Source organism: Dermacentor andersoni, chromosome 9 (genome assembly GCF_023375885.2).
Source record: "Dermacentor andersoni chromosome 9, qqDerAnde1_hic_scaffold, whole genome shotgun sequence".
Lineage (NCBI taxonomy): Eukaryota > Metazoa > Arthropoda > Arachnida > Ixodida > Ixodidae > Dermacentor > Dermacentor andersoni.
The window spans coordinates 71,936,975-71,950,757 of NC_092822.1; the positions used below are offsets into that span (position 1 = coordinate 71,936,975).

Sequence of the window (13,783 nt, forward strand, 5' to 3'; positions counted from 1 at the left end):
ATGCGAATGCACACAGATGAACTGTGATAGAGCTTTTTGTATAAACCAGTGGAATTTTCCCTGAATGAACATTGGTGCAAGTACATAAGGTGCCCAGTGCATGTTTCTCTCTTTATTTGTCATCTCTGTGCCTTTCACATAAAATCATGGCCAACCAACATGCCCAGTTTTCCACCTTAAGATTATAAAACTACGGGGCCATGATTTCGTACAGAAAGCAGGGCATTTTGTATCACGAATTTCACATGTGCATGACTCATAATAAATTGTGAACAACTTGCAAAGGTGCCAAACCTTGCAAGCTACAGCACTGTGCTTGAAAATTCCACTGGCATAATTAACACGAAAGTCCAGCACAATTTAATCTGAATACAATGAATGCATGAATGTGCGAACAAAGTATTCAAGCCATGGCAATGGACGAACACACGTAATGCTCTGAGCGAGCAACTAAAGCTAGCAAAATGCGCTCAACTGCGTTCTCCACATTCTGCACACATTTCACATACACTTGTCTACTTTGAAATAATCAACTCAATGTGCTTGGGCTTATAGCTTGCCGAAAAAAAACCAGTCACAAAACACAAAAAACTAGAGGAGAGGTTCACACATCACCTCATGGGTTATTTCAGTCATATTTTTTCACACTTGCAGGCAATAACTAATGGGCCCAAATTTCCAGCTGGCATTCAGGGGTACTAATTTATGTCCTTTACACTTACTGGCATTCAGCTGCACTTGCAATAATTTACATTCGTCTAAACTGACAAGGTGACTTTCCACTCTTGTGAAATCAGAGGATATGATTGAGAGTGGTCATGAATGTATCTACCGGTAATGATAGTAGAGTGTATGCAAGTGCTTCAATGTGATCCGCATGTGAGCAATACTGCAAACTCTTGTCTCTTTCTGCACCCCAGCACCCTTTCTGTTGGCAAAATATCAGCTTTTGCTTTTTGTGCTTTATCATAAGCATATAATCGTTTTGGAGCAGAAGGAACAGCAATTTCGGGCCTGATTTTCGCTTACCGATATTGAGGTCCGCTGTGTAGTTGCACTGGATAGGCGGCTGCTCTGTTTCCTTTGGTGGCGTTGCTATTAGTGTTGACCTCTCCTGCGTTAATCCTGCATAGAAAAAATCAAGTTAGGTGAGAATAGAAAGAAATTGTAGAAATGTGATAATTTGGGTAACAAAAGCTCCCAAGAAAAGTCTTATTAGGGCTATTTTTTGGCTAGTCGGTACCTCCGATCCAAAAATGAATATACATAGCAATCACTAGACATAAGCCAAATGTCCAACTTATATTCGTTTATAATCTTTCATAGTTTCTTAGCAAAGCAGTACTGCTTTCTGACAACATTATGAAATGGCACAGGTACTGAAATCCACAGATATTTCAATGACATTGTGACTGACATGCAAATATGTCCCACCTTTCAACTTACAAGCTCTTTACTTGAAACATTTCACTGGCATGATTAGCACCAATGTCCATCCAAACTTAATTTGAACACGAGTACATGCGTAGTGTAAACCAAGTATTCAAGTCATCACAATACACAAACATATGTAAGGCTCTGAAAAAGCAACCAAAGCCAGGAAAATACGCTGAATTCTGTTCACCACATTTTGCGTGAACACATTTCACATATACTTGTCATCTTCTATATCCAACTCAACGTGCTTGGGGTTCTGTTTAATTCAGTAATATTTCTTTAGATGTGCTGTTAAATAATTGGCCCACATTGCCAGCTGGTACTCAGGGGTACTCATTTATGTGCTTTACACTTACTAGCACTTCGCTGCACTTGCATTCATTTACATTTGTCTAAACTGACTAGGTGACTTTCCACTCTTGTGAAGTCAGCGGAAATGACAGAGAGTGCTCGTGAATGTGGCTACTTGTAGTGATAGTCCAGTGTATGCGAGTGCTTCAATGCCATCCGCATGTGAGCAATATTTTGTAAACACTTCTCTCTTTCTGCACCCTAGCAGCCTTTCTGTTGACTGAATATCAGTTTTTATTTGTGTGCTTCATCATAACCATATAATCTTTTTCCAGGGCAATAAACAGCAATTGTGGGCCTGATTTTCGCTTACCGATATTGTGGTCCACTGTGTATTTGCACTGGACATTTGGCTGCTCTGCTTCCTTTGGTGGTGTTGCTATCTGTCGCCCTATCCTGCTTTATACCTGTATAGAAAAAATTCAACTAGGTGAGAACAGAAAGAAATTGCAGAAATTCGATTATGTGAGCAACAAAAGCTCCCAATAAAGGTTTTATTTAGGCCTATTTCTTGGCCAGTCGTTACCTCACACCCAAAAATAAACACTACATAGCAATCACTAGAAATAAGCCGAATGTCCAACTTATGTTTCTGTTTAATCTTTCATAGTTTCTTAGCAATGCAGTGCTGTTTTCTTACAACATTATGAAATGACACAGGTACTGAAATCCACAGAGTTTTCAGTGGCATTGTGATCGACATGCGAATATGTTCCACCTTTCAAGTTAACAGCTCTGTGTTTGAAAAATTTCACTGACATTATTAGCACCAATGTCCATCCCTACTTAATCTGAATACAATGAGCGTATATGTAGTGTATGCCAAGAATTCAAGCCATGAAAATAAATAAACACAGGTAACGCTCTGAACAAAGAACTAAAGCGAACAAAATACGCTCAATCCTGTTCTCCACGTTCTGCGCGAACACATTTCACATATACTTGTCATCATCTATATCGAACTCAACGTGCTTCGGCTAATGTTTAATTCAGTCATATTTCTTTACATTTGCAGGTAATAAATAATTGGTTCACATTGTCAGCTGGCACTCAGCGGTACTCATTTATGTCCCTTACAATACCTGGCATTAACTGTGCTTGTATTCATTTACACTTGCCTAAACTCACTCAGTGACCTTCAACGCTTGTAAACTCAGACGATATGAGTGAGAGTGCTTGTGAATGTGTCTACCTTTAGTGACAGTACAGTGCATGTAAGTGCTTCAATGTCATCCGCATGTGAGCAATATTGCAAACATTTGTATCTTTCTGCACCCCTACGCCCTTTCTTTCGGCAAAATATCAGCGTTTTATTTGTGTGCTTCATAATAACTATATATTCTTTTTGCAGTCTAATAAACAGAAATGTTGGGCCTGATTTTCGCTTACCGATATTGTGATCCACAGTGTAGTTGCACTGGACAGGCGGCTGCTCTGCTTCCTTTGGTGGTGTTGCTATTAGAGTCGACCTCTCCTGCTTTAATTTTTCCTGCATAGAAAAAAATTCAGTTGTGTGAGAATAGAAAGAAATTGTAGAAATTTGATAATTTGGGTGACAAGACAGCCAAGAAAGGTCTTATTAAGGTCTATTGTTTGGCCAATCGGTACCTCACAGCCAAAAATGAACACTGCATAGCAATCCCTAGAAAGAAGCCAAATGTGCAACCTATGTTTTTTTTTTATTCTGTGATAGTTTCTTAGAAATGCAGTGCTGCTTTGTGAGAACATTGTGAAATGACTCAGGTACTGAAATCCACAGATTTTTCAGTGACATTACGAATGACATGCGAGTGTCCCCTACCTTTTTATAGTCAACACCTCTGTATCTGAATATTTACTAGCACTATTAGAACCAATGTCCATTCATACTTAATCTGAATACTATGAGTGCATATGTAGTGCAAACCAAGCATTGATACCAAGAAAATACATAAACACAAGTAATGCTCTGAAGAAGCAACTAAATGACCAAAATACGCTGATTTGCGTTCTCCACGTTCTACACGAAAATATTTCACATATACTTGTCATCTTCGATATCGAAGTGAATGTGCTTGGGCTTATGGTTTATTTCGCAGGCATATTTTTTCACACTTGCAGGTAATAACTAATTGGGCCAAACTGCCAGCTGGCACTCAGGGGCACTCATTTGTGTCTTTTACACTTACTGGCATTCAGCTGCGCTTGCGTTCATTTACATTCGTCTAAACTGACTCAGTGACTTTCCACTCCTGTGAAATCAGCGGAAATGAGTGAGAGTGGTCGTTGGTGTGTGTCTACCTGTAGTGATAGTACAGTGTATGCAAGTGCTTCCATGTCATCCCCATGTGAGCGATATTCTAAACAGTTGTCAATTTCTGCACCCTAGCACCATTTCTGTTGGCAAAATACCAGCTTTTTCTTGGTGTGCTTCATCATAAGCATATAATTTTTTTGCAGGGCAATGAACAGCAATTGTGGGCTTGATTTTCGCTTACCGATATTGTGGCCCACTGTGTATTTGCACTGGACAGGTGGCTGCTCTGCTTCTTTTGATGGTGTTGCTATTAGTGTCGAGCTCTCCTGCTTTAATCCTGCATAGAAAAAATTCAGTTAGGTGAGAATAGAAAGAAATTGCAGAAATTTGATTATTTGGTAACAAAAGCTCCCAAGAAAGGTCTTATTATCTTGGCCCGTGATCTGCGTTCAGCGCCACTGCTCTCCGCTGCCTTAAATAGCCTGCCTGGGATCGACTCGGCCACTGGGCACGGTGGCACTACCAGTATGCGGCACGCTAACCCGTTTGCATTCATTGTACAGGTGAGAAAGGATTTTGGTTATTGCATCCGCTCAAGCGACCCTTTCTTGCTAGTGCTGCCGTGCCCACCGTTTTGTATCCTGGTTTTTGATGTCGCCTTGGCCTTGACAAAATTGCTGCTATTAGGTGGTGATATTGAAACTAACCCTGGCCCCGATCTAACCCAAATTTCAAAACAGCTGAAGGATATTGCTGCCGACATCAAAGATATTAAAGAAAAACGTTTAGTAGATATAGAAAACAAGCTTGACCTCCTTGCAGTCCTTGAAAATAGAGTCGAATCCTGTCTACAAGAAATCGCCTGCATGAGCGAAGTAATAGACAGTCTTCAACATAAAATTGACGACCTTGAAAACCGCAGTAGGCGATCTAACCTAATTATCTATGGCCTAAAGGAAAAAAACGATGAAACTAGCGAGTCGTTAGAACAAACTGTAAACAAAGACATTATCGAAGACACCCTGGGACTACAAAAAGTTGCCATCGAGCGTATACATAGGTTGGGGAAACGCGCCACAGATAAAACTCGACCGGTAATAATGAAGTTACTTGACTACAGACAAAAAGTGGCAATCTTAAGCCGAGGTTTCAAACTAAAAACAACTGACTACTCAATTGGTGAAGACTTCTCTAAAAGAATAAGAGACATACGGAAGAAACTTTGGGATAGTGCAAAACCAAACCGTGAAAAAAAGGAAAAAGTATCACTTTCTTTTGACAAACTTTACATTAACAAACGCGCATATATTTGGGACGAAGAGAAGAAGGACAAAGTACCGATGCAAAAAAACGACGCAGAAACAAACCGCCGAATAACCCGCAGAGCCGCACAAGCGGCACAAGCCGCACAATCAAAAGATTAACATTGATAAATGTAAACGCCCGCAGTGTCCTAAATAAAACAGAAGCCTTGGAAAGCCTTCTAGTTGATTACGAGCCCGAAATCGTGGCCATCACGGAAACATGGCTATCACCCGCTATATTCGACCACGAGATTGCCCCGCCAAACTACACAATCATCCGAAAAGACCGACCTTCACGAGGTGGAGGGGTGGCCTTACTGATAAAAAACTGTCTTCGCTTTGTCCTTCTTCCCGAGGTGAACAACGCTGAAGCGGTTTTCTGCAAACTTTTGTGCGACGGGACGTCAATCGTAACCGGTTGCGTTTATCGGAGCCCTTCCTCTGACAGTGCATGCCTTTCAGCAATTCAAAAATATATGCAGCGTCATGTCCATCAATCCAGGATTATTCTTGCGGGCGACTTTAACCTAGCTGACATAGACTGGTCCACAATGCATCATACGTCAGAAGCCTCAGAAGTGCTAATAGACTTAATGCTAAATTTTAACCTACATCAACTTGTCACTCGTCCTACCCGCGTTCAAGGCTCAACGAAAAATATCCTCGACCTCATATTTCTTAGCAACCATTTTACTACAAGTCAAGCACAAATAGACATTATTGAAGCAATATCTGATCATAGTATACCTATGTGCACATTCCAGCTTGATCATTGTATTAGTACCCAGTCCACAGTACAAAGCTTTTTTAACTTTCATAAAGCAGATGACGCCAGCATACTAACTTATCTGTCTCATGAATTCGATTCCTTTTCGGAAAAAGCATCTCGGGAATCTACTGATGTAGATGCATTGTGGCTACATTTTAAGAGCATTGTCCTGCACTGTATAACTAATTATATTCCAATGCAAAAGAAAAAACAGCACCTTAAGAATCCATGGATCACACGCGAAATCATCCATGCTAAACGGCGCGCAAATCGGCTTCGTAAGGCAAACAAGAATAACCCAAAACCATCTACAGCCTTGAAGTTAAAATCTGCAGTTACGCATTTCAAACAGAAACTAAAAAATTCGAAACAATATTACTACAGTGTCACTCTTGCTAGCTTCCTAAAAAATAACCCACAAAGATTCTGGAAACATCTGCGCAGTACCGAGCAGACAACAACCAAACTAACTGAAGAAGAAAAAAGTGCAACAGCAAACAAATATAACAATTTCTTCAAATCAGTCTTCACGGAAGACAATGGTACACTCCCCCCTCTTCCACCATTCTGTACGTCAGTGCTTGATCGGTTAATAATAACGGACGCCGGAATCCACAATCTTCTCCTCAACATTGACCCTAAGAAATCAAACGGGCCTGACGAAATTCCAAACGAATTCCTAAAAAAATATGCTGAGTGGTGCAGTAGATATCTGGGACACATTTTTCGTAAATCACTAGCAACTTCTAATCTACCACGCGACTGGAAAAAGGCTAAAATAATACCGATCCACAAGAAAGGCGACAAAAATAACGTTGCCAATTTCAGACCCATATCTCTCACCAGCACTTCATGCAAAATACTAGAACATATCATTCTAAAACACATGACAGTATTTCTAGAACATGAAAACATCCTATCGCCTCACCAGCATGGTTTTCGATCTGGCTTATCAACCATCACTCAACTAACAGAGGTAGTTCATGACCTTGCTCTTAGTATTAATAATCGTTCTCAAATTGACATGATTTTACTTGACTTATCTAAAGCTTTTGATTGCGTGAGTCACACTAAGCTAATTGCAAAAGTGGAGCATGCCATCGGGAAAGGAGAAGTTTCTGCTTGGATAACAGCTTTTCTAACACACCGCTCACAATTTGTTATGTTTGACCACATGCCATCTGATGTCGTTCCTGTCACATCTGGAGTACCACAAGGCTCGGTACTCGGGCCGCTGTTATTTCTGATCTTTATTAACGATATAACCAATAATATAGGCTGCAAAATCAAACTCTTCGCGGATGACTGTGTGATATATAAAGAAATTAACAGCCATAACGACCATCTCGATCTTTCTGATTCCCTTAACACGCTAGCCGAGTGGTGCTCCCAGTGGCAAATGTCTATTAACGTCAATAAATCAGTGGCAATGACAATAACAAGAAAAAAGCAACCCTCTCATTTCACCTATATCGTTAATGGCACGCCTCTTTCCATGGTTGAGCAACAGAAATATTTAGGGATAACACTGACATCAAACCTCAATTGGGAAACACACATAACTAACATTACAACTACTGCACTACGAAAGCTATTTTATCTAAAAAGACGCCTAAAGATCGCTCCAACGAACATTAAGCTTCTGGCCTACAAAACATTTGTGAGACCTATTTTAGAATACGCTAACACAATTTGGTTTCCTTACACAGCAACTAACATAGCTAAACTTGAAGGTGTACAAAGAAAAGCCGCAAGGTTCATTCATAACAAATATCGTACTACTGACTCACCTTCACGTCTCTTAGCTTCCTCAGGCCTCAACACATTATCGACGAGAGCGAAACAAGGTCGACTCAAATTTCTGTTTCAAATGCTGCACCGTCAGTATAAAATTGATATCACCCGGTACATTTCATATTCGCAATCTAGAATAGCACGGCATCAACACGAACATACGCTAACCGAGTATTCCTTTTCTAATGACGCATTCAGGTACTCATTCTTTCCTCGAGTAATCAGAGAATGGAATGAACTTAACTCGTCATTAACAGCGACAAATTCTTTATCCCTGTTCGTTTCACAACTAGAGCTCATCACAAGAGATTATTAATGATTTCTCATGTTTGTTCCCTATTCTCTTTATGTTAAACTAACAGTACTTAGAAAAAAAAATGTATACACTTGTTTATTTCCAAATGCTTCACGTTTTTGCTTTGACTATGATATGCCCCGGTTGTTGTTCATATTATTCTGCTTTGTTTAGTGTTCTGTTGTATAGCTTATCTACCTTATCTTTTGTATTTTGTTGAATATTGTTGCTTTTTCATTCTTTGTGTAGCTCGCACATGTATTTATGTGGGGAAAAGAAAGTGTTCATGCCCGTCTGCTAGGCTCTCGGCTGAGAGCGGCAGTATTGTAAAATAAATAAATAAAATAAATTAAGGCCTATTTCTTGGCCAGTTGGTACGTCACCGCCAAAAATGAACACTACATAGCAATCACTAGACATAAGCCAAATGTCCAACTTGTGTTTCTGTTTAATCTTTCATAGTTTCTTAGCAATGCAGTGCTGCTTTCTTACAACATCATTAAATGACACAGGTACTGAAATCCACAAAGTTTTCAGTGGCATTGTGAATGACATGGGAATATGTTCCACCTTTCAAGTTAACAGCTCTGTGTTTCAAAAATTTCACTGACATTATTAGCACCAATGTCCATCCCTACTTAATCTGAATACAATGAGCGTATATGTAGTGTAAACCAAGCATTCAAGCCATGAAAATAAATAAACACAAGTAACGCTCTGAACAAGCAACTAAAGCGAACAAAATACGCTCAATCCTGTTCTCCACGTTCTTCGTGAACACATTTCACATATACTTGTCATCTTCTATATCGAACTCAACGTGCTTGGGCTTCTGTTAAATTCAGTCACATTTCTTTACGTTTGCTGGTAATAAATAATTGGGCCACATTGTCAGCTGGCACTCAGCGGCACTGCTTTATGTCCTTCCCACTTACTGGCATTCAGCTGTGCTTGCATTCATTTACACTTGCATAAATTCACTCAGTTACCTTCAGCGCTTGTGAACTCAGAGAATATGAGTGAGAGTGCTCGTGAATGTGTCTACCTGTAGTGATGGTACAGTGCATGCAAGTGCTTCAATCTCATCTGCATGTGAGCAATTTTGCACTTGTCTCTTTCTGCACGTCAGCACCCTTTCTGTTCGCAAAATATCACCTTTTTCTTTGTTTTCTTCATCATAAGTATATGATCATTTCGCTATGCAACGAGCTGCCATTCTGGTCCAGTTTTTCGCTTACCTGTGCTGTGATCCACTGTGTAGTTGCACTGGACAGGCGGCTTCTCTACTTCCTTTGGTAGCATTACTTTTAGTGTCGACTCCTCCAGCTCTAATCCTGCTTTTAAAAAAATTACGTAGGTGAGAATATAAAGAAATTGCAGAAATTTGATAATGTGGGTAGGAAAAGCTCCCAAGAAAGGTCTTATTAAGGCATATTTATTCGCTAGTCGGTACCTCACAGCCAAAAATGAATACTACACAGCAATCACTCGAGCACCTCGAGCATCTGCGCCTGCACGAGCTGCTGCTGCCGCCCGACTCAAGCGCTCGCCGCATCGCGATGCAATGCGCTCCGCGTTTTCCTTTAAGTGTGAAACAGACTGTACATCGTCCTTCGAATAAAACGTCCAAACACACACACTTAGGCACACACAACGCGCGTTACGAAACGTGCCCAAACACGCGCAGTGCCAGAGGCAATCAAAGCGTTGCGAACGAGAGATGCGAGAGGCGTACCACCCGCTAGTTGAATTTTGCCCCCCATGCGGCGCTCTCAACGCCGGCGCAATGGGTACAAATGGACTCGACGGGAACCAAAAGTCAGCGGGTCGCCTCGCATTGGGCGCTGAGGGGAAGACTACAAATGAAGCTGTGCAGGGTGACATGCGCTGTACTAATTCTGAAGTGAGGGAGGCTTCCAGTAAAATTGAGTATGAAGAACGGCTGAGGAATATGGAGGAAAGTTAATGGGCTGGGAGAGCGTTCATGTATCTGTGCAGGAAAAACAACATTGATTCAATGTGAAGGAAAAGAACTAGGAAGTTACCATTAAGTATGCGGCCTGTAGGGTGGGCAACACAGCAACAAAGCAGGTCAAGCAGAAAATCAGAGAGGCTGAAATACTCGTGGGTGGCGGCAATGGAAAAAAAACCTGCCATGAGTAAATACTTAAGAGGAAAAAAGGAAATCAGGAAAGAAACCATGGATGATAACTCAAAGGGAAGCTCATTACTTTTCGATGCGAGATCGGGATGCCTTCGAACACGCACCTATAAAGCGAGATATAAGAAGGAAGAAGAAGCATGTGCTTGCTGCGTTAAAGCTAGGGAAACGAGGGAGCATGTTTTATTAGAATGTGAAGACGTCTTCCCAGCGGTTGATTTAGGCACCACTGGCCTCCTTGAAACGCTTGGGTTCAGCGAGAGCAGTGTAAATATAAACATTTCCGCAATGGTGATTAGTAAGAGGCGATGGGAGGATTGGTGGAGGAAAAGTAGGGAAACGACAAAAGACAAAGACGTACAAAAGCACATTCGCACTAGGGGATCAGAAAATTTGGGTGTGGTAGTTCATAGTTATTTCTTTATTTTTTATTGTTTAACCTAGCTAGGACATTAGGCAAGATATAGGAAGAGTTTCGAGGCGCAACCCACCAAAAGGGACGCTCATAACATCCATCCATCCATCCACCAGCGCGGAATGCTCCCCTAGCGGACCGATAGAAGTTTCGAAGGTCGTCGCTGCGCCAGAGCGCGCCCGTGTTCTGCAAGGCGGGAGCGCTCGTGCGCGTGGTTTTTGCGATGCCGAGTGCGACCTCATCAGCCACGAAAGGTGACACGCAATACTGCTGTGTTGTCCATTGCCATGGCAGCCTCGAAAACACGAAAGTGGTACGCCGCCTGTGAAGTTCTACAGATTTCCGGGGAAGTGGTACGAGAAGGAGAGACGGCAAGCATAGATAACTGCAGTGCGTCGAGTCAACTAAGTCTCACACATTCGCATTCGCGTGCAATATCACGGCCGCTCGATGAAAGCGGAATAGTGATATGCCTGTTTTTAGCGCACGACCATTTGTTTATTCGTGTCGCGTAGTTGAATTGCGGTGACATCCGCCGTTTGTTAGCAGTAAATGCATGCGTGTTGCGCCGCTAAGCTTGACGACGCGAGCTCGATTCCCGGCCACGGCGGCCGCATTTCGATAGGCGCGATATGCAAGAACACCCATGTTACCGTGTGCTTTGATTTTCGTGCACGTTGAAGAACCCCCGGAGGGTAAAAAATATTCCTTAGACTCCCCATTACAGCGTGCCTGGTAATGATATTTTTGTGGTTTTGGCAATGTTTTGGCACTTAGAACCCCCGAATTTATTTGATTGCACTGTGCCTTCCATCGGGATCGGCATGGACGAGCTCAAGAGAATTATTTCTCTTTTCCTAACGCTGCAACTTAAATTACTAGTTGTGCAGGTAACGAAAGGGGCAGCGCGCTACTTTTGTGTGGTAGCAGACCGTATTTAATGTAAGCCGCGGTCGCCGCGTGCGTCGGTAAGCGGCAGATCGGAAAGCAGCCACTCGAGATGTGCGCGTTATGTTTGCTGTTTGGCCATGCCTTCTAAGTTCACAACATCCAAGCATGCTTTAAGGTAGTTACCACCTTGCACCTTCTTCCTGCTCTTCCGGCCAAAAATCTTCGTTTCCTGTAGTAGCCTGCCATCGGCGCGAGCTTATTTTAGCTGCTCTCCCGACGAGGAACTTGATTTGCTTTGGTGAGGAATGTATCGCTAATGCTTGTGCTCGTGCTGCTGGTACCAAGTTAATGCCTGGTTAACGTGGTGTCGGTTCCTTTCGCGGAGCAGTCTGTACGAGCCAGTTCTCATGAGCAGTGAAAAGATACCTTGCTGACTAATGCAATTAATTACAATGACTCCAACATCTGCATTGAAACAGGCGTGATATACATTAAATATTTATTGCACCATGATATTAGGCAATATGCGCCTATGTAGTACTTAAATTGTTAATTTTGAGCAGATGTGTGTTTTGGCTGTTGTGCTCTAGGATTTTGTGTACTATGGGAAGGAAACTGCTTTAGTGTTCTGGTGAAGCAGCGCACTGACCAGGAGAAGGCGGACACACGCAAGAATACACGACACTCGCTGTGCTTGTAACACTCGCTTTGTACTGGTCAGTGCTCCGCTTCACCAACTCGGTATGATTATTAATCACCAACTCGCCCAACTTTCCAGATTACTGCGTTAGCTTTATAATAATGCAGTTCTCTTCGTGCCATGCAGTGATGTTATGTGACAAGAAATAGGGAGTTCAAGTTACAGGCATCTCCGAGTCACCATATATTAAAGGCTTGTAGAGTTTGCCAAAAACATCTTAATTTGTGAATTTCCTGAGCTTAAGGCTGAGAGGGTGTATGGAGCTATAAGCTAGGCCACGTTGCTGAAGATGGGAAGAGGGTCTTTCTCGTTAGTATAGTGCCATGCTTATTGGTGCGTAATGCATGTATTCTTTCTGTGCTTGCAGTGCTGATGACACTCCCTGGAATCCACCAAAAACACGCGAATGTGCAGCACCCATTTCCTTGGCAACTGCAAGGGTGACCTAAGTCACGATCCATCATACATCGCTACCATCTTCCCACCTGTATACAGAAAGAAAGCACCAGATCGAGAGAGCGCGAAAAGGTATGACTGGCAGTGTGGAAGTATCATAATTTGTAGTGGTAGCACTCTTGTAGAATAATATATGCGCACGATCACAGGAACGTTACCTTAGCAAACACATTATTCGAAGTAATTTAAATCCCGCAACAAATAGGCACACATACTGTCTCATTTCTGTGCGATGCAGTTGGGAGCGCGTCAAACAGACCAATGGCAATCACAGCAGTCTTCTCAGCAGTCAGCACCAGCGGGACGTGTGCTTTCATAGTGCAGCGACACTTCTCTTGAGCAGCAGCAAGACACATGTGAAACAGACTCCAGAACATGCCTTTCTCAAGTGACGGAACCATCAACGAGCAGCCCAATGGATCTGCAGTCATCCGGTAGTATGACAAGTGATGTTCCTGCTGCCAGAGTGACTTATGTTGTAATTGAAATCAATGTGGCTAAAATTCTGAACTTGGTGCGTACCTCTAACTCGACGTCGTATACGATCTTGTCGGACACCTGTGACACGCACTTGACTTTTGTTGTCACATCACCGTCCACAATTTGTTCAACGCCGTACGCGCGCGGAAGCAGACGCTCCCCTTTTGTAAGGTTACCGCCACGAAGAAAGCTGTCGGTGTCGGCGACCTTCTTGAAGCCACACTGCAATCTTTGCATGGCAGTTGCGCAAGCAGGCGACCTGCCGCCGTCGAAAACGGAGCGCCGTGAGCACGAGAAGCGAAGAAAAGCGCGGACGAAACCATGTAAACAAAGCGGAGACTGCGCCACGGCGCGACCGCGCTGCTTGACGTTTCCACATTGGGGGCGCTGTCAGGTGGTGCAGCAGCACCGCCTGGCCATGGTTTTCTCGGGTATCGCGGACATCCAATTTTTTATGCGAACACCCCCTGGCACGCTTCGACCTCCGCGGCTTC

At 42.7% G+C, this 13,783-nt stretch overlaps 1 long non-coding RNA gene across 1 annotated transcript; it reads right to left on the reverse strand.

The window, feature by feature from the left end:
• Positions 1-3,173: 3,173 nt before the first annotated feature.
• LOC129383912 (uncharacterized) lies at positions 3,174-9,517 on the reverse strand. The gene is made up of 3 exons (XR_011890156.1): positions 9,425-9,517; positions 4,266-4,361; positions 3,174-3,277 (listed from the first exon to the last, which is right to left on the reverse strand). It is a non-coding gene; the product is annotated as an uncharacterized lncRNA (long non-coding RNA).
• Between the last annotated feature and the right edge of the window lie 4,266 nt (positions 9,518-13,783).